This window comes from Schistocerca americana, chromosome 3 (genome assembly GCF_021461395.2).
Source record: "Schistocerca americana isolate TAMUIC-IGC-003095 chromosome 3, iqSchAmer2.1, whole genome shotgun sequence".
NCBI classification, from domain to species: Eukaryota; Metazoa; Arthropoda; class Insecta; order Orthoptera; family Acrididae; genus Schistocerca; species Schistocerca americana.
This window is the reverse complement of record NC_060121.1, coordinates 977,811,787-977,833,367: the sequence shown is the minus strand read 5'-3', so window position 1 is coordinate 977,833,367 and position 21,581 is coordinate 977,811,787.

The window sequence follows — 21,581 nt, the reverse complement described above, 5'->3', positions numbered from 1 at the left end:
TTATTTCAATTTCCAGGAGTGTATTTAAAATTACTTGCGATTTTTGACAGTTCGGTACATGTTTGAGGTTAGCTGAAAGTCATCACACGCTTCATAGCGTAAATAATTGCGCAGTTAATAGCAAGTCAAACAACCAGTAACTTAAAATACTCTAACCAAGCGGAATCATAAAAAAACGGGACATTTGAGCGTCCCCCAAAAAACTTTCTGGACAGCGGGACATTTTGGTAAAAGACGGGACTGTCCCGGGAGAAACGGGACGAATGGACACCCTACCCTAAACCCCCTCTCACATTTCGATAGATAATTTTAGGCAAGCCAGCAGCAGTGTGGAGCAGAACAACGCGACCGCCGCGGGATTATCAGGTACGTCGTGTGGACAGGGCGCACGGTCACGAAACGAGAACCACCGTATAAGGTCCCCCACCCCCGTTAGTACTCCCGGGCGTGTTACAAGGCTACAAGGGCTTTATGACACCCTCCCTACCTAATCAGTGTATGCATCTAGGACAGAAGGGGAAAAAGGTCATATAGATAAGAGGGCACTTGTTGCCAAGTGCTTTGTAATCACACGAATAATATCAAATACTCCCTGAGATTTCATTTTGTTTTCACTTCTCCTTGGGGTGCTTTCCTTTGTTTGTCAGATAGTGCATTACGGGCTTTTTCACCATTGTGAGTGTACTTCCACAGAAATAAAGGACACAGTAGTAACAAACAGAATAAATCAGTGTTACTTTATTAGTCCGTAATGATCCAGGGGTCCCTCATACGCAAACACTCAGAATATATGCCTGAACAATCTCTGAAATTTAGTCGGTGGCGTCGGAGTTCATCCTGTTTAACTTGTGTTCGTTCGGTTGTAACTCTGTTCGCGGAAAATTATGACGTTTCCACGACGTAGCGGCGGTTCTGCAGTCAAAATGGATACGAATCTTCATAGAACATATCCGAACAGTCCCCGTTCTTTTCTTTGTCGCTTGCTCATACAGAATAGGTGCTTTCCACTATCCTTGCCCGCGGTTTCTGGTGACAGTTCTCAGCACAAGGTAAACATGGCAGCAGTGTACCCAGCACCTGCCAGACGCCCCCCTTCCACTGCAGCACAACGTAATGGCAACGGTATTTTGCGAAACAGATGTTTTATATTGCCTGTCTAAAATTGATAAACTTTTTTAATGACGTGTTTCGACTCCACATGAAACATCCTTAGGTCTGCAGTCAAGAGTAAAATTGTGGTTATTTTTGTTGTTATACAACAAGATTTTATTAATCACTCTTTTTTTAATTGAAGATTTTTATATTTCAGTGTCAACCTAACATTATTGCTATATGGATATTTTTTTGTGGATAATTCGTTATGTATCCTGGATTTAATCGTAAGAAGGATTTAATTTCATATCGTTGACTCAAGAATGTGCCTTTCACATTCATATTAATAACATAAAATACGTATTTTTACATACTAATGTAATATGCTTACCACTTATGCATCAAAGTTATCTACGAGGTGCATTCAAGTTCTAAGGTCTCCAATTTTTTTTCTCCAGACTGGAAAGAGAAACATGCGCATTGTTTTAAAATGAGGCCGCGTTCATTGTCAATACGTCCCAGAGATGGCAACACCGAACGGCAGATGGAATTTTACCGCCAGTGGCGAGAATGAGAACTGTTTCAAATACTTAAAATGGCGACGTTTTCCTTACTTGAACAGCGTGCAATCATTCGTTTTCTGAATTTGCCTGGTGTGAAACCAATTGAAATTCATCAACAGTTGAAGGAGACATGTGGTGATGGAGTTATGGATGTGTCGAAAGTGCGTCCATGGGTGGGACAGTTTAATGAAGGCAGAACATCGTGTGACAACAAACCGAAACAACCTTGGGCTCGCACAAGCCAGTCTGACAACACGATCGAGAAAGTGGAGAGAATTGTTTTGGGGGATCGCCGAATGACTGTTGAACAGATCGCCTCCAGAGTTGGCATTTCTGTCGGTTCTGTGCACACAATCCTGCATGACGACCTGAAAATGCGAAAAGTGTCATCCAGGTGGGTGCCACGAATGCTGACGGACGACCACACGGCTGCCCGTGTGGCATGTTGCCGAGCAATGTTGACGCGCAACGACAGCACGAATGGGACTTTCTTTTCGTCGGTTGTGACAATGGATGAGACGTGGATGCCATTTTTCAATCCAGAAACTAAGCGCCAGTCAGCTCAATGGAAGCACGCAGATTCACCGCCACCAAAAAAATTTCGGGTAACCGCCAGTGCTGAAAAAATGATGGTGTCCATGTTCTGGGACAGCGAGGGCGTAATCCTTACCCATTGCGTTCCAAAGGGCACTACGGTAACAGGTGCATCCTACGAAAATGTTTTGAAGAACAAATTCCTTCCTGCACTGCAACAAAAACGTCCGGGAAGGGCTGCGCGTGTGCTGTTTCACCAAGACAACTCACCCGCACATCGAGCTAACGTTACGCAACAGTTTCTTCGTGATAACAACTTTGAAGTGATTCCTCATGCTCCCTACTCACCTGACCTGGCTCCTAGTGACTTTTGGCTTTTTCCAACAGTGAAAGACACTCTCTGTGGCCGCACATTCACCAGCCGTGCTGCTATTGCCTCAGCGATTTTCCAGTGGTCAAAACAGACTCCTAAAGAAGCCTTCGCCGCTGCCATGGAATCATGGCGTCAGCGTTGTGAAAAATGTGTACGTCTGCAGGGCGATTACGTCGAGAAGTAACGCCAGTTTCATCGATTTCGGGTGAGTAGTTAATTAGAAAAAAAATCGGAGGCCTTAGAACCTGAATGCACCTTGTATCTCAAAAACATTGGCTGAATACCTACCAGTCTTTGAGATACAATACGTTTTGTGAACTTTCTGACAAAATTAGTTCTTGAGCCACGATACGTTGTCAAACTCACTGAAACAACTTGCCCTCTCTTGCATAAATGTGTGCCGACGCCCTTGATAACATGTCGTAAGTTATGCTGCTTGTATTGGTCAGATAATGGTCCAGAAATCCAAGTATCTATCAGCTGTTAGTATTTAAATGTAGTGACATAAAGTATTGTTATACGCTACCTTCACTTATTGCATGGATGTAAAATGATACGTGTTCCCTAACATGGTCCCCGCGATTCACTAGTGCAAGCTGACGGGTGCGAACACTGTTCTGCAGCACTGTCTCCAAAGCCGTGCCCGAAGTTGGCGCCTGCTACACGAGACAGCGATCTTCATATTTCATGTCAGTGTCTCTGGCGACTAGGCGCCAGCTCAGCTAGCTGCCTCAGAGTCGGGCCATTGAGGCACACGAAATTATTATTTGCTGTCTGGCGTAACGTTGACGTTCCTTACCTCATTGGTAAGTGTTTTTCGAACGCCAGCGGTGTACTTCTAAGGATTCTTCGTCGCTATCATGACTTAGCGTCGGTTGCGAAGAAATTCAGTACCCTATATTTGGGTCGATTGTATTTCAGAACATGGCGTCGGCTAATAGCCTGCTAATGAGCAGCTCGCACTGATTAGAGCGCCAGACTTATTATAACACTGATTCTGGGGAGCTGCAAGAGGCGAGAACTTAAATGGTGTCTGTCTTTCTAAAAGCAGCATTGTATTTTAATGTTAAATATTGCTTTTGGAACTTGTAATTTCGTTGTAACAATATTAATTTGCAAAAGAGAACAATAAATGAATTCAACAATGTAGGAATGAGGCTGTTGAAAATTGTGTAAAAGTAAAATGCAATTACGTTTCTATACTATCTTGAAGGCTTTCCTTATTCTTCCCCTTGGCAACTGTCCTCTAGTACGCTTGCATTTCCGTAACAGAAAAATATATATTGTTGCAAAGTGTCTCGATATATATTGCTGGTACGTCCGACTTAAACGTGCATGTGAAAAACTGGCGCGAAGTAACCGTGAACATTCATACCTATGCCCCCGCAACCCATCTTACGGTGTCTGACGGAGTTTCCTTCTTGTATCGCTGTCACCCCTCCCCCTTTTTTTCCTGTTTCAATCGTTAACGACTACTGAGCGTCTCTGTATGAGATAAAATATGTTTAACTGTACTTTCTTAGTCTACACGAGACATATGTGAGAGGAAGCTTGCCCGTAATAGGAAATCTTTGTGCAGAAACCATAAAACCTGTACTGCGGAACAATGAAAGAAAGTCACATGATCAGTTGAATCTTGTTCCACACTGTTTCTAACTTCTGGTCGAGTTTACGTCCCAGGAGTGAAACATGGAAGGGGTTGAGTGATAATTTGGGCACCCGTGTCATGGTATTGCACGAGCCCAGTGGTAACTCTGCAAAGTTGCATTACTGGCAAGCATTATGTTATCAGGCCCATCCCACGATACAGTGTTTGTTCCCCAGCGGTGATGCTGTGTTCGAAGAGACATGACACCTGTTCACACAGGGACTGCTTTTGTGAGCACCAGGATGAACAAATCTATCCTGGCCATCGTAGTCACCAGACCTCAATATCTTTGAGCCTTTGTAGTCTACGTTGGTGAGAAGGGTGCATGATCGCTGCCCGCCATTCTCATTGTTTCCTGAACTTCTTGTCCATTCCCTGTAAAACATTATGCTCACCAGTCGGTTCTCTCATTAAGCTCTCGAGGTAATTTTCGGATAAGGCATTTAGAATAAGATCACGCGGATCCATACCCTTACCTCCCGCTAGAAGCATTTAAATTTCCACTCGATAGCAAGTAAATTGAAATCTCCTCCTGCACTATAACACTGTCGGGAAATTTGTCGGCGATCTTCTCCAAGCATTCCCTGGACTGTTCCGCAACTATGGATCCTGGTCAAATCGGTTTAAAAAGCACTGACTACCATGTTTCATCCACACTTAACACCTATCTTCACTGAAGTTATTTCGCATTCGGTATCTGTACTAATTTCACTAAATATTTTTGTGTCGTGTACGGCTACAAACACGCATCCATCTTCAGCATCCTGCCTATTTTCGCAATGTAAAATCCAATAGGGATTAAAATTTCCTTTGTTGTTCCCTTCTTGCTTCAGGGAAATTTCTGTTACTACTACCATGTGGGCATCGTTACCGTTCATATGGTATGATTAGCTCTGGGACCTTTCTGTGGACGGTTCGGCAGCTAACTAATACAATGTTAACATTTTATTATTTTGTTCTAAAATGTCGAATACTGTACTTTTTAATTAATGAGCCTGAAAACTTTCCCTCTCCGTAATCAGTACTCAGTTCTTATCTGCCCTTTCTGTGGACGGTTCGGCAGCTAACTAATACAATGTGAATATATGCTTTCCCGGCGTATACAGCTGGCGAAGAGTTCTCGGGCTTCCAGCCGGGTGGCGATGTCTTCAAACTGCGACGTTTCGACGAGTGACATACTCATCATCTTCTGGCGAAGTGCCGAGACCAAGGATGCCGAGAGCGCCAACGACACCGCGCCTGTATGGATTGCCCAAGATTCACAAAGATGGGGTGCCTCTACGGCCGATTCTGGACACTATCAACTCGAACAGTTATGGACTGGCCAAATACCTGGCGACACTATTGAAACCACTGGTGGGACACTGCAGTCATCACGTGAAAAACTCCGCAGATTTCGTTAGAAAACTGAAGGACATCCGAATACAGAGTGATGACCTACTCGTGAGTTTCGATGTCACCTCCTTGTTCACGAAAGTACCGCTACAAGACGCCGTGGCGCTCCTTAATCAGTACTTCGAGCCTGAAACAGTGAAGCTCTTTGAATATGCACTTACGACCACCTATGTCAAGTGCAATGGAGAGCATTATGAACAAGTGGATGGAGTGGCCATGGGATCTCCCCTTGCTCCAGGTATCGCGAATCTCTATATGGAACACTTTGAGGAGGTGGCACTACAAACTGCTCACCGTAAACCCAGGCACTTCTTCCGCTATGTGGACGACACTTTCGTGATATGGCAGCATGGCAGGCAGGCACTGGAGGAGTTTATGGACCACCTAAACGGCATACATGAAAATATCACCTTCACGATGGAAGTAGAAGAGAATGGCTGTATTCCATTCCTGGACATACAGATCAGGAAGAAAGCGGATGGCACGCTGGGCCATTCAGTATATAGAAAAAAGACGCACACAGACCTGTACCTCCATGCAACCAGCTGCCACCATCCGGCGTAACGCCAGTCAGTACTCACCACCTTGGTACATAGGGCGCACGTCATTTGTGACAAAGAAAGCCTCTCAGAAGAATTACACCACCTAAGAGAGGTATTTCGGAAAAACGGGTACAGTGAAACACAGATTGGCAGGGCCTTCAAGAGGAGACAGGCTGACAAATTTCAGGAAGAGGAAGAGGAAGTTAACAACAGACTCGCCTTTCTTCCATATTTGGGGCCCACATCAGCCAAAATCGGGAGGCTATTAAGAAAATCGAACATAAATACCGTCTTCCGACCACCGCCGAAGACGAAAGAGCTGCTGGGCTCAGCTAAAGACCCACTCAAACTAAACACACCTGGTATATACAGCATTGCCTGCGAATGTGGTGTGCAGTACATTGGTCAAACGCAGCGCTGCATCTCTAAAAGGTGCGAGGAACACATCAGGCATGTTCTACTTTGACAGATAGCGTAATCTGCTATAGCTGAACATAGCATCAAAGAAAACCACACCTTTGATTTCGAAAACACCAGGGTGCTGTGCCGAGCCGGGAGCTATTGGGATAGCGTCATTAAAGAATCAATAGAAATACGGGTCCACGAGAATCTTGTGAACAGGGACGAAGGCTATCGACTGAGCGCGGCCTGGAATCCAGCATTAGCCGCAGTACGCCAGGAACGCAACAAGAACCGTCCAGCTCACGAGACGCGATCAGAATGCTCTGACGGAGACACGAACGACGCACCCGCTTCCCCCTCCACCCCGCCCGACAGCTCCGCTGGACCCAGCCTCCCGCGGCCAGGTGGTGGGGGGCACACCGCAGGTGTAAAGGGACCGGCATCCTCAAAGTCTCGGTACTTCGCCAGAAGATGATGAGTATGTCACTCGTCGAAACGTCGCAGTTTGAAGACATCGCCACCCGGCTGGAAGCCCGAGAACTCTTCGCCACCTAACTAATACAATGTTAACATTTTACTATTTTGTTCTAAAATGTCGAATTCTGTGCTTTTTAATTAATGAGCCTGAAAACTTTCCCTCTCCGTAATCAGTACTCAGTTCTTATCTGAGCTTTCTGTGGACGGTTCGGCAGCTAACTAACACAATGTTAACATTTTATTACTCTGTTCTAAAATGTCGAATACTGTACTCTTTAATTAATGAGCTTGAAAACTTTCCCTCTCCGTAATCAGTACCCAGTTTTTATCTGACGTGTGGAGGGGGTTTCTCCATCCTAAAAATCCCACATGTACACTCTCACATCCTAGTAGCCGCTTCTTGCGTGCAAGCCTGCCTTATTAGAGAGGTGGAAAGGGAGGTCCTGCAGTTGTCCACCCAATAACGGTCGAAAACTCGGCGCTCAAGATCGTCGGAGAATCGTCACTGCTGCTGCCATCTGTTACTTTCCCCTCTTTGGGGAAATGTGAGGGGGAGATTGTAGCCTTTCGGCTTTTACTCCCCTGTGTACGTGTGTGTGTGATTATATCTGTAGTTTTTTGGTGTCTGTGAAATGTGATGATCGTTCTCTTTGTGTCTGGTACTTGCCCGAGGTTGGCGAGATGATTGGTGTTATGTGGGCGGGAGCAGGATTAGGGATTGGATATTGGGATTTTCTCTTCGACTTAATCGTCGAAGATCGTCATGGGGCGCTTGTGCTTGTCGCGGGACATGTCATACCGACCTGGGGAGTGGATGAGGGCGTTTCCTGATCTGGAAGAACCTTCATAGAGGGCCCTTGCCAGATCTTGGATACGCTCTCTCAGTAGTGGGATTTCAGCTGCGGGGAATCCAAGAAGTAAATGCAATGCCCTGTTGAGGGCGCGGTTCTGCAGCCTCTGGAGTTTGTCCAGGTGCTGCTTCGCCCCGTATCCCCAGACAGGGCACGCATATTCCATTACTGGCCGGATCAGGACCTGATACACGTTTACTCCTACTGAGCAGGGAAGGGAGCTGGATGAGTTGAGGATTAGGTACAGGATGGACATTCTGGCACAGGCCTTCCTGTGGACCTCGTCTATGTGGGGTTTCCACATAAGACGAGAGTCCAAGGTTCTGCGCCAGGGGAGTTGGGTCCCGTTTAGGTGAAGGTGGAGGGGGGGGGGGGCGTTGAGGAAGTTCGCGCCTTCCGAGCCTTCGGGTAATCAGCATGGCCTGCGTCTTTTCGGAGTTGATGGTGATGCGCCAGCGACGGGCCCAAGTTCCTGTGTCATCTAAAACCCTTTGTAGCCTACGGATGACCAGGTCCTCGTTCGCATTACACAATCGTCAAGTCTTCCACGCAACTGCATACCAGAGGGCAGCGTTCGGTTCTGGAACCGACGCTGTGAAACATTAGCTCAGCTTCCATCTCGCATGCGAGGCCAGCTTTCACCGTTTCAGCCAGTCGCCCATTGGAGCCACCGACAGATTCTGAATTCAGACGGCAAGCGACATTCGTACTGACAAGAATCACGATTTGCAGTGGACAGGTCTCAGTATCCCTAATAACTGCCTGAAAAGGCAAATATACTGAGTGACCCCTCTCCTTTCTTCTTGCCCTGCCTGCTATTTCCCCCTGTGTTCCTCTCTCTCCTAGCGTTTCAGCTCTGAGTGACCAGCACACGTACCCTCTGCACTTGTCCAGAACTCAGTCCTAGTAGCAACAGGCAAGGTATCCCGTCGTGCCTCAAACGAGCTCTCGTCAATGGGCGAGACTTAAAATCTGCCGTTAGTGCGGCCAATAACCTCTTTCACCTTCTGCCAGTGCCAGTGTTCGCCATTCGCCATCTCCCTCAAGTAGATGTGAACCAGAGAGGTCCAGAGAATCAGAAGGCGCTACGGCTACGGGAATCCAAGGCGACGCTAGAGGTACCTGAGGTACCATAGGTTTCACCACAGCTGCTTCAACACCGCTGCAGACCAGGACAGCAGCTTGAAGTCTGTCAATGTGGTCAATGCAACTTCGAACCGCTACAAACAGTGGCCAGTTCCCACTGCTGTTATAATTCTATTCAACTTTCTGCGTTTTCCGTGAATCCGAGATCGAATGCTCCTAACTGATCTATTCCAAATCGACTGCTGCAAATGACACTGCTTTGTTCGACATACAAGGTGCATTCAAGTTCTAAGGCCTCCGATTTTTTTTTCTCCAGACTGGAAAGAGATAGAAACATGCGCATTGTTTTAAAATGAGGCCGCGTACATGTCAATACGTCCCAGAGATGGCAACACCGAACAGCAGATGGAATTTTACCGCCAGCGGCGAGAATGAGAACTGTTTTAAATACTTAAAATGGCGACGTTTTCCTTACTTGAACAGCGTGCAATCATTCGTTTTCTGAATTTGCATGGTGTGAAACCAATTGAAATTCATCGACAGTTGAAGGAGTCATGTGGTGATGGAGTTATGGATGTGTCAAAAGTGCTTTCATGGGTGTGACAGTTTAACAAAGGCAGAACATCGTGTGACAATAAACCGAAACAACCTCGGGTTCGCGCAAGCCGGTCTGACGACACGATCGAGAAAGTGGAGAGAATTGTTTTGGGGGATCGCCGAATGACTGTTGAACAGATCGCCTCCAGAGTTGGCATTTCTGTGGGTTCTGCGCACACAATCCTGCATGACGACCTGAAAATGCGAAAAGTGTCATCTAGGTGGGTGCCACGAATGCTGACGGACGACCACACGGCTGCCCGTGTGGCACGTTGCCAAGCAATGTTGACGCGCAACGACAGCATGAATGGGACTTTCTTTTCGTCGGTTGTGACAATGGATGAGACGTGGATGCCACAAAGCACCAGTCAGCTCAATGGAAGCACACAGATTCACTGCCACCAAAAAATTTCGGGTAACCGCCAGTGCTGAAAAAATGATGGTGTCCATGCTCTGGGACAGAGAGGGCGTAATCCTTACCCATTACGTTCCAAAGGGCACTACGGTAACAGGTGCATCCTACGAAAATGTTTTGAAGAACAAATTCCTTCCTGCACTGCAACAAAAACGTCCGGGAAGGGCTGCGCGTGTGCTGTTTCACCAAGACAACACACCCGCACATCGAGCTAACGTTACGCAACAGTTTCTTCGTGATAACATCTTTGAAGTGATTCCTCATGCTCCCTACTCACCTGACCTGGCTCCTAGTGGCTTTTGGCTTTTTCCAACAATGAAAGACACTCTCTGTGGCCGCACATTCACCAGCCGTGCTGCTACTGCCTCAGCGATTTTCCAGTGGTCAAAACAGACTCTTAAAGAAGCCTTCGCCGCTGCCATGGAATCATGGCGTCAGCGTTGTGAAAAATGTGTACGTCTGCAGGGCGATTACGTCGAGAAGTAACGCCAGTTTCATCGATTTCGGGTGAGTAGTTAATTAGAAAAAAAATCTGAGGCCTTAGAACTTGAATGCACCTCGTAACCTAAATTCTATGTAATTAAATTTAGTCCTGATGTAACATAACACACACTTTCGGCCAATGCATACGACTACTTCAAATCATCCGTCCCTTTTCATATTGATTCATTTATTTACCATATTTACTTTATAAGCTTTCTTCGTGTGGCTGGAGTTTTCGATCTGGTTTCTCTTTGAGAGATTATAGTCAGCTTTACTAATGTGTATTGGAAGTCATAATCACCTCTTATTCGCAGTGGCGTAATAGGGTTTTTAGGGGATGCCTTCCCCCATAGCCTGGAGACTTTTCTGACACAAATGAAGCATGTGGAGAAGTCTCTACAACTTAGTCCAACCTCATTACAAAGAGAGAGAGCTAAATTAAATTAAAATCAAAACAGAGTCGTATTGATTATGTGGCCACGACTTAAGTGACACTAAACACGTGTATATGAATTGGTTAATTAAAAAGTCAATGAAGTTAATTAGTCAATTTTTGCATTGAAATCAGTTTTCTTCAGCCAACTTAAACCAACCATGGTTGGCCTGAGTGGAGGAGTTTCGAATGTTAGGGACAGAGCTATTTCATGATCGCCTAGTAATTAATTTAGAAAAAGGAGAAAATGCACAAGATGGCGAAAATCGGTAGAAGTTGGGGACTGTTACTTTCAAATCAAGCTGTAGCCACGCCGACATTGAGGGACACTGGCACTGCCCATGTTCGGAGAACTGGCGCCATCACAGGGTCACCAACATGAACGGCAAGGGGCCGAAGTGCCCCGTTGGTCGAAAGCACTACAAACCGTTTGCTACAGGAACGTCGGAGGACGCATGCTGTTGTGCTGCTCCTGAGGCAACAAAACTCCAGGGACACTCGCTTTCGATCCAATTTCGTTGCAGTTCTTACTCATCTCCGCTTAGCAGTGGTGCAGTAGTTGCCACCATTTCGCGATACATGTGATGACTTTCACATTTTGGAGTCAATTGTGTGTAGATTCTATCATCTGTAGTCGAGACTATTCGCGTGTGAATGCTCGTGGCAACTTGATCATTTATTAAGATGCATATACTCAGTTTACACCGCGAGCTTCGACGTACACTATGTGATCAAAAGTATCTGGACACCTGGCTGAAAATGACTTCCAAGTTCGTGGCGCTCCATCGGTAATACTGGAATTCAGTATGGTGATGGCCCACCCTTAACCTTGATGACAGCTTCCTGTCTCGCAGGCATACATTCAATCAGGTGCTGGAAGGTTTCTTGGGGAATGGCAGCCCATTCTCCACGGAGTGCTGCACTGAGGAGAGGTATCGATGTCGGTCGGTGAGGCCTGGCACGAAGTCGGGGCTCCAAAACATCCCAAAGGTGTTCTATAGGATTCAGGTGAAGACTCAGTGCAGGCCAGTCCATTACAGGGATGTTATTGTCGTGTAACCACTCCGCCACAGGCCGTGCATTATGAACAGGTGCTCGATCGTGTTGAAAGATGCAATCGGCATCCCCGAATTTCTCTTCAACAGTGAGAAGCAAGAAGGTGCGTAAGACATCAGTGTAGGCCTGTGCTGTCATAGTGCCACGCAAAACAAGGATTGCAAGCCCCGTCCATGAAGAAAACGACCACACCATAACAGCACCGCCTCCGAATTTTACTGTTGGCACTACACATGCGGGCAGATGACGCTCACCAGGCATTCGCCACACGCACACCGTGCCATCGGATCACCACATTGTGTACCGTGATTCGTCACTCCACACAACGTTTTTCCACTGTTCAATCGTCCAATGTTTACGCTCCTTATACCAAGCGAGTCGTCGTTTGCCATTTACCAGCGTGATGTGTGGCTTATGAGCAGTCGTTCGACCATGAAATCCAAGTTTTCTCACCTCCCGCCTAACTGCCATAGTACTTGCAGTGGATCCTGATAAAGTATTGAATTCCTGTTTGATGGTTAGCATAGATGTCTGGCTATTACACATTAGACCCTCTTCAACTGTCGGCGGTCTCTGTCAGTCAACAGATGAGGTCAGCCTGTATGCTTTTGTGCTGTATGTGTCCCATCACGTTTCGACTTCGGTATCACGTGGGAAACAGTGGGTCTAGGGATGTTTAGGGATGTGGAAATCGCGCATTCAGACGTATGACGCAAGTGACATCCCATCACCTGACCACGTTCAAAGTCCGTGAGATCCGCGGAGCGCCCCATTCTGCTCTCTCGCAATGCCTAATGACTACTGAAGTTGCTGATATGGAGTACCTGGCAGTACGTGGCAGCACAATGCACCTAATATGACGAACGTATGTTTTGGGGGGTATCCGGATACTTTTGATCAGATAGTGTATGTTAGAGTGGTAGTCTTTGTCGTGCTGCCCCCGTCTGCATTCCCATATCACGTGACACCTCATGGCTGACTGCTTCCGTTCGTGATTCTCAAGTCCCACAATTCATCTCTGTTTTTCCTACTAGCACTCTGTCTAGAGACAGAAGAGTAATCGTTGTTTTCCATTTGATTCTTTATATTCTTCACGTGCCTTTAGCTGGTGCTACTGTGATCTAGCCATACACTCCGGAACTGTGGAATGGCTATATCCCATATGTCGTGGCAAGACTGTCTCGTATTTATATTGGTTTTATCAAGAATACATTTGCTTTAATTTCAGTTAACTACTGGTTACTGATCTGTAGTTCCCTCCAGTTACTTTCATATTTAAGTCGTTTATGCAGGGTGTCGCAAGAGGAATGGTCAACATTCGGGAATATGACAAAACCGTCATTTGAAACAAAAAACTTCCTGGAAACCTTTGTTGAAGGACCTGGATAATTCCTATGCACTGTTACACATATACTGTCACCTTTGATCTGGGTCACCAGCCTCGCTTAGACCCGCGAGTCACTTCCTCTACAGCATTACTCAGTGCCCTGAAGCCATCTAACTACCCCCATAATTGCCCAAGTGCGACCACTGGATTTGACAACAAGCACCGCAATCAGTCAGTATACCATCAGCATTTCAGTACACCATCAACAGTACAGTACACCATTAGCAACTGTTTCCTCCCATCTCCTCTGCAAACGACACTGGAACATTGTCAAGAAGATAAGGACATGCAAGAGAACTCCACCATTCAAATTTCTATCGCAGAAAAATTACATTTATTGTCTTCTAATAACCCTCGACAATGCTGATTCGTTCATTACATAACACCTCCAATTAGTCACGTGCTCCAAGCTCTGTTGGGCGGCCTCTTCCTAAACCGCCCTTGTAAACTCAATAAACAGTAAAACCCAACTCGAAAGCAGGCGATAGACTGAGATTTTTCCCACGCTCGCGCCATGGAATTAACTTCCGAACAATTTATGAACCATTAATATACACTACTGGCCATAAAAATTGCTACACCAAGAAGAAATGCAGATGATAAACGGGTATTCATTGGACAAATATATGATACTAGAACTGACATGTGATTACATTTTCACGCAGTTTGGTTGCATAGATGCTGAGAAATCAGTATCCAGAACAACCACCTCTGGCCGTAGTAACGGCCTTATACGTCTGGGCATTGAGTCAAACAGAGCTTGGAAGGCGTATACAGGTACAGCTGCCCATGCAGATTCAACACGATACCACAGGTCATCAAGAGTAGTGACTGGCGTATCATGACGAGCCAGTTGCTCGGCTACCATTGACCAGACGTTTTCAATTGGTGAGAGTGTGGGGTGGTGGGTGGAATAATTGGTATTAATCTTCCTATTATTTATTTAATGCTGTTGTTTGCCGTTCTCAACACTGGCTCTCTAACTACAATATTGGCAACCAGAAAGTGATTAGCAAAATGTGAAGCCTGCAATTAGAATTCCCAGTGCCCACTTCATCTGAGAAATACATTTATAGCTACAGCTTATAGCTCTGAGGAATTAGGAGATTGTCTGGGATTCATAATCAAAAACCATTCTCTCTAAAATGTTCACTATATTCTGAAAGTCACAGATCAAAAAGAATCCACACAATCCAACTACCAGAGCAGTGCAACGATACCGACGCGACGGGACTCCCAGCACAGGTGGTGCGCTAATTAGCGTCTAGAGAGAACTGGGGCCTTCCTCTTCTCGCGCAGCGTTCTTACATATAAAGCCGCGGTGTGGACAGTTAAGGGAGCGCCTGATCAAATCTGCTCCCCCGACTAGCCGCTGGGCTAGTAACGCATCACTTTAAGTTATCGAATAAATCATTGCTTCCTTTGCTGATGGCCGATGAAGCTCTCAATTTAAATGTGCAATCAGCACACAGGTAAGTAATCATAATAAAAGTCTGACCTCGCTAAGTCAAATATTTTGGGCGAGATAATTAATTTAATTAAACTACACGCAGTAGACAAGCTCTGAACTTGCCATTTGGAGATACGCTATCGCTATAGTTTTATAGTTATTCAGTTGAAACTTCTCACATCTTTATGATTATAGCGGATCTCCCTTCTACTTAAATTTAAACATCCTAGCTTTATTTATTCGCCTGCTTAATCTATCTTGCTACCTTAATTTTTAAAATAAAATTCAGAAAATCGTGAATTTCAACTAAAATTTTAATTTGTGAGATCCAGAATACTGTTTCTACTAAATTATTATGCAAAAGGAATCTAAATATAAATTTTTAAGTTTCTAGCTCTTTTCTGTTGCGCCAATGATTTTTACAGAAAAACATCGAAATTTCGAAAATGGTTAAAGTTATTGAACTGATATCCAACACATTGATTTTGTATTACTCCTGACATGCTAGAAACGTTTCAGGTTATTTACTTCATTTTAAAGTATTGCGCAATATTTATGACATCAGAACTAGTTACAATGGAAAGACCTTACCGTTGTTGGGGAGGCTTGCGTGCCTCAGCGATACAGATGGTCGTACCATAGGTGCAACCACAACGGAGGGGTATCTGTTGAGAGGCCAGACAAACGTGTGGTTCCTGAAGAGGGGCAGCAGCTTTTTCAGTAGATGCAGGGGCAACAGTCTGGATGACTGACTGATCTGGCCTTGCAATACTAACCAAAACGGCCTTGCTGTGCTGGTACTGTGAACAGCTGGAAGCAAGGGGAAACTACAGCCGTAATTTTTCCCGAGGGCATGCAGCTTTACTGTATGGTTAAATGATGACGTCCTCTTGGGTAAAATATTCCGGAGGTAAAATAGTCCCCCATTCGGATCTCCGGGCGGGGACTACTCAGGAGGACGTCGTTATCAGGAGAAAGAAAACTGGCGTTCTACGGATCGAAGCATGGAATGTCAGATCCCTTAATCGGACAGGTAGGTTAGAAAATTTAAAAAGGGAACTGGATGGGTTGAAGTTAGGTATAGTGGGAATTAGTGAAGTTTGGTGGCAGGAGGAACAAGACTTTTGGTCAGGTGAATACAGTGTTATAAATACAAAATCAAGTAGGGGTAATGCAAGAGTAGGTTTAATAATGAATAAAAAAATAGGAGTGCGGGTAAGCTACTACCAGGAGCATAGCGGACGCATTGTTGTGGCCAAGATAGACACGAAGCCCATGCCTGCTACAGTAGTACAAGTTTATATGCGAACTAGCTCTGCAGATGATGAAGAAATTGATGAAATGTACGATGAGATAAAAGAAATTATTCAGGTAGTGGAGGGAGACGAAAATTTAATAGTCATGGGTGAATGGAATTCGAGTGTAGGAAAAGGGAGAGAAGGAAACGTAGTAGGTAAATATGGATTGGGGCTAAGAAATGAAAGAGGAAGCCGTCTGGTAGAATTTTGCACAGAACATAACTTAATCATAGCTAACACTTGGTTCAAGAATCATGAAAGAAGGTTGTATGCATGAAAGAATCCTGGAGATACTAGAAGGTATCAGATAGATTATATAATGGTAAGACAGAGATTTAGGAACCAGGTTTTAAATTGTAAGACATTTCCAGGGGCAGATGTGGACTCTGACCACAATCTATTGGTTATGACTGTAGATTAAAACTGAAGAAACTGCGAAAAGGTAGGAATTTAAGGAGATGGGACCTGGATAAACTGACTAAACCAGGGGTCGTACAGAGTTTCAGGGACAGCATAAGGTAACAATTGACAGGAATGGGGGAAAGAAATACAGTAGAGGAAGAATGGGTAGCTCTGAGAGATGAAGCAGTGAAGGTAGCAGAGGATCAAGTAGATAAAAAGACGAGGGCTAGTAGAAATCCTTGGGTAACAGAAGAACTATTGAATTTCATTGATGAAAGAAGCAGTAAATGAAGCAGGCAAAAGGGAATACAAACGTCTCAAAAATGAGATCGACAGGAAGTGCAAAATGGCTAAGCAGGGATGGCTAGAGGACAAATGTAAGGATGTAGAGGCTTACCTCACTAGGGGTAAGATACACTCCTGGAAATTGAAATAAGAACACCGTGAATTCATTGTCCCAGGAAGGGGAAACTTTATTGACACATTCCTGGGGTCAGATACATCACATGATCACACTGACAGAACCACAGGCACATAGACACAGGCAACAGAGCATGCACAATGTCGGCACTAGTACAGTGTATATCCACCTTTCGCAGCAATGCAGGCTGCTATTCTCCCATGGAGACGATCGTAGAGATGCTGGATGTAGTCCTGTGGAACGGCTTGCCATGCCATTTCCACCTGGCGCCTCAGTTGGACCAGCGTTCGTGCTGGACGTGCAGACCGCGTGAGACGACGCTTCATCCAGTCCCAAACATGCTCAATGGGGGACAGATCCGGAGATCTTGCTGGCCAGGGTAGTTGACTTACACCTTCTAGAGCACGTTGGGTGGCACGGGATACATGCGGACGTGCATTGTCCTGTTGGAACAGCAAGTTCCCTTGCCGGTCTAGGAATGGTAGAACGATGGGTTCGATGACGGTTTGGATGTACCGTGCACTATTCAGTGTCCCCTCGACGATCACCAGTGGTGTACGGCCAGTGTAGGAGATCGCTCCCCACACCATGAAGCCGGGTGTTGGCCCTGTGTGCCTCGGTCGTATGCAGTCCTGATTGTGGCGCTCACCTGCACGGCGCCAAACACGCATACGACCATCATTGGCACCAAGGCAGAAGCGACTCTCATCGCTGAAGACGACACGTCTCCATTCGTCCCTCCATTCACGCCAGTCGCGACACCACTGGAGGCGGGCTGCACGATGTTGGGGCGTGAGCGGAAGACGGCCTAACGGTGTGCGGGACCGTAGCCCAGCTTCATGGAGACGGTTGCGAATGGTCCTCGCCGATACCCCAGGAGCAACAGTGTCCCTAATTTGCTGGGAAGTTGCGGTGCGGTCCCCTACGGCACTGCGTAGGATCCTACGGTCTTGGCGTGCATCCGTGCGTCGCTGCGGTCCGGTCCCAGGTTGACGGGCACGTGCACCTTCCGCCGACCACTGGCGACAACATCGATGTACTGTGGAGACCTCACGCCCCACGTGTTGAGCAATTCGGCGGTACGTCCACCCGGCCTCCCGCATGCCCACTATACGCCCTCGCTCAAAGTCCGTCAACTGCACATACGGTTCACGTCCACGCTGTCGCGGCATGCTACCAGTGTTAAAGACTGCGATGGAGCTCCGTATGCCACGGCAAACTGGCTGACACTGACGGCGGCGGTGCACAAATGCTGCGCAGCTAGCGCCATTCGACGGCCAACACCGCGGTTCCTGGTGTGTCCGCTGTGCCGTGCGTGTGATCATTGCTTGTACAGCCCTCTCGCAGTGTCCGGAGCAAGTATGGTGGGTCTGACACACCGGTGTCAGTGTGTTCTTTTTTCCATTTCCAGGAGTGTAGATACTGCGTACAGGAAAATTAAAGAGACCTTTGGAGAAAAGAGAGCCACTTGTATGAATATCAAGAGCTCAGATGCAAACCCAGTTCTAAGCAAAGAAGGGAAAGCAAAAAGGTGGAAGGAGTATATAGAGGGTCTATACAAGGGCGATGTACTTGAGGACAATATTATGGAGATGGAAGAGGATGTAGATGAAGATGAAATGGGAGATACGATACTGCGTGAAGAGTTTGACAGAGCACTGAAAGACCTGAGTCGAAACAAAGCCCCGGGAGTAGACAACATTCCATTGGAACTACTGACGGCCTTGGGAGAGCCAGTCCTGACAAAACTCTACCATCTGGTGAGCAAGATGTATGAGACAGGTGAAATACCCTCAGACTTCAAGAAGAATGTAATAATTTCAATCCCAAAGAAAGCAGGTGTTGACAGATGTGAAAATTACCGAACTATCAGTTTAATAAGTCATAGCTGCAAAATACTAACGCGAATTCTTTACAGACGAATTTAAAAACTGGTAGAAGCCGACCTCGGCGAAGATCAGTTTGGATTCCGTAGAAATCTTGGAACACGTGAGGCAATACTGACCCTACGACTTATCTTAGAAAATAGATTAAGGAAAGGCAAACCTACATTTCTAGCATTTGTAGACTTTGAGAAAGCTTTTGACAATGTTCACTGGAATACTCTCTTTCAAATTCTGAAGGTGGCAGGGGTAAGATACTGGGAGCGAAAGGCTATTTACAATTTGTACAGAAACCAGATGGCAGTTATAAGAGTCGAGGGACATGAAAGGGAAGCAGTGGTTGGGAAGCGAGTGAGACAGGGTTGTAGCCTCTCCCCGATGTCTTTCAATCTGTATATTGAGCAAGCAGTGAAGGAAACAAAAGAAAAATTCGGAGTAGGAATTAAAATCCATGGAGAAGAAATAAAAACTTTGAAGTTCGCCGATGACATTCTGATTCTGTCAGCGACAGTAAAGGACTTGGAAGAGCAGTTGAACGGAATGGTTGGTTGGTTGGTTTGGGGAAGGAGACCAGACAGCGTGGTCATCGGTCTCATCGGATTAGGGAAGGATTGGGAAGGAAGTCGGCCGTGCCCTTTCAGAGGAACCATCCCGGCATTTGTCTGGAGTAATTTAGGGAAATCACGGAAAACCTAAATCAGGATGGCTGGGCGCGGGATTGAACCGTCGTCCTCCCGAATGCGAGTCCAGTGTCTAACCACTGCGCCACCCCGCTCGGTGAACGGAATGGACAGTGTCTTGAAAGGAGGATATAGGATGAACATCAACAAAAGCAAAACGAGGATAATGAAATGTAGTCGAATTAAGTCGGGTGATGCTGAGGGAATTAGACTAGGAAATGAGACACTTAAAGTTGTAAAGGAGTTTTGCTATTTGGGGAGCAAAATAACTGATGATGGTCGAAGTAGAGAGAATATAAAATGTAGACTGGCAATTGCAAGGAAAGCGTTTCTGAAGAATAGAAATTTCTTAACATCGAGTATAGATTTAAGTGGCAGGAAGTCATTTCTGAAAGTATTTGTATGGAGTGTAGCCATGTATGGAAGTGAAACATGGACGATAAATAGTTCGGACAAGAAGAGAATAGAAGCTTTCGAAATTTGGTGCTACAGAAGAATGCTGAAGATTAGATGGGTAGATCACATAACTAATGAGGAGGTATTGAATAGAATTGGGGAGAAGAGGAGTTTGTGGCACAACTTGACAAGATGAAGGGACCGGTTGGTAGGACATGTTCTGAGGCATCAAGGGATCACAAATTTAGCATTGGAGACAACAACAACAACAACAACAACAACAACATGCTGCTTCGCTTCCCTACAAGAGATCTGCAGAATGTGCTGGCCAGGGCAGCAGTCTAACATTTTTTGTATTCAGAAAGGCCCGTACAGGAACTGCAACATGCGGTCGTGCATTGTCCTGTTGAAGTGTAGGGTTTCGCAGGGATTGAATGAAGCGTAGAGCCACGGGTCGTAACACATCTGAAATGTAACGTCCACTGTTCAAAGTGCCGTCAATGCGAACAAGAGGTGACCGAGACGTGTAACCAATGGCACCCCATACCATAACGCCGGGTGACACGCCAGTATGGCGATGACGAATACACGCTTCTTATATACGTTCACCGCGATGTCGCCAAACACGGATGCGACCATCATGATGCTGTAAACAGAACTTGGGTTCATCCGAAAAAATGACGTTTTGCCATTCGAGCAGCCGGGTTCGTCGTTGAGTACACCATCGCAGGCGCTCCTTTCTGTGACACAGCGTCAAGGGTAACCACAGACACGGTCTCCGAGCTGATAGTCCATGCTGCTGCAAACGCCGTCGAACTGTTCGTATAATATATTTGTCCAATGAATATCCATTTATCATCTGCATTTCTAGTTGGTGTAGCAATTTTAATGGCCAGTAGTGTAAATAAGTGTTGTGTTTCAAGTTATCGTTCCTGTCCTATCCCTCAGTATTGAACATTCCTCCTAGAACATCCTATATAGGCTGTTCATCTCATTTATTTCCTCCCAAGCAACTACAGCATTCACACTGCAAAACCTGGTAGGTATGAGAACACTGCTGATCCTAATTGTGACACTTTTTTAGAAAATGTTTTGAAGCAATTAATCTATATCAGTTAGAACAGGAAGTCACAATACCTCGCGTCTGACAACTAGTTTGACTTAAAAGATAATTGTTTTTTTACTATCGATTAACTGAAACATTGATAAAGACGTATCAGTAACTTTCGTGAGACTAGATGATATCCAATTAGAGTTTTGTAACCCACTGTTTACATCGTTTGACGTACATCATGATAATGATTGTTTTCGCGGTTTTCTAGTGGTTTTTGTTTTTGTGTGTATTTTAGCCCTTTATAACCTTTCGACACGGTCAAATCGAAACACTATAAACACACTTTGCATTCAACCGTAACGGCAAATTTGTGAGAGATTCCCGATGTCATTGGATGCACTGAGCTGTCTGCATCATTAGCCTTTAACATAATTTAAATTTTCACGATACTTAAGACGCGTAGTAACACCCGCGCAGGGCTTTCAGGAGAAAGGCTTAAGGAAGAGGAAATAAATGGATCATCAGATGGAAACAGAGATCTTGGTTCACTGAAGATACGAGAAAGAAAATCACAATTTATTATCCCATCGATTTCATTAAGTGCAGAGTATTAATTCAACAGTAAAAGTATCTTCAAAAAATCATTCAAGCCTTTGGTGAACA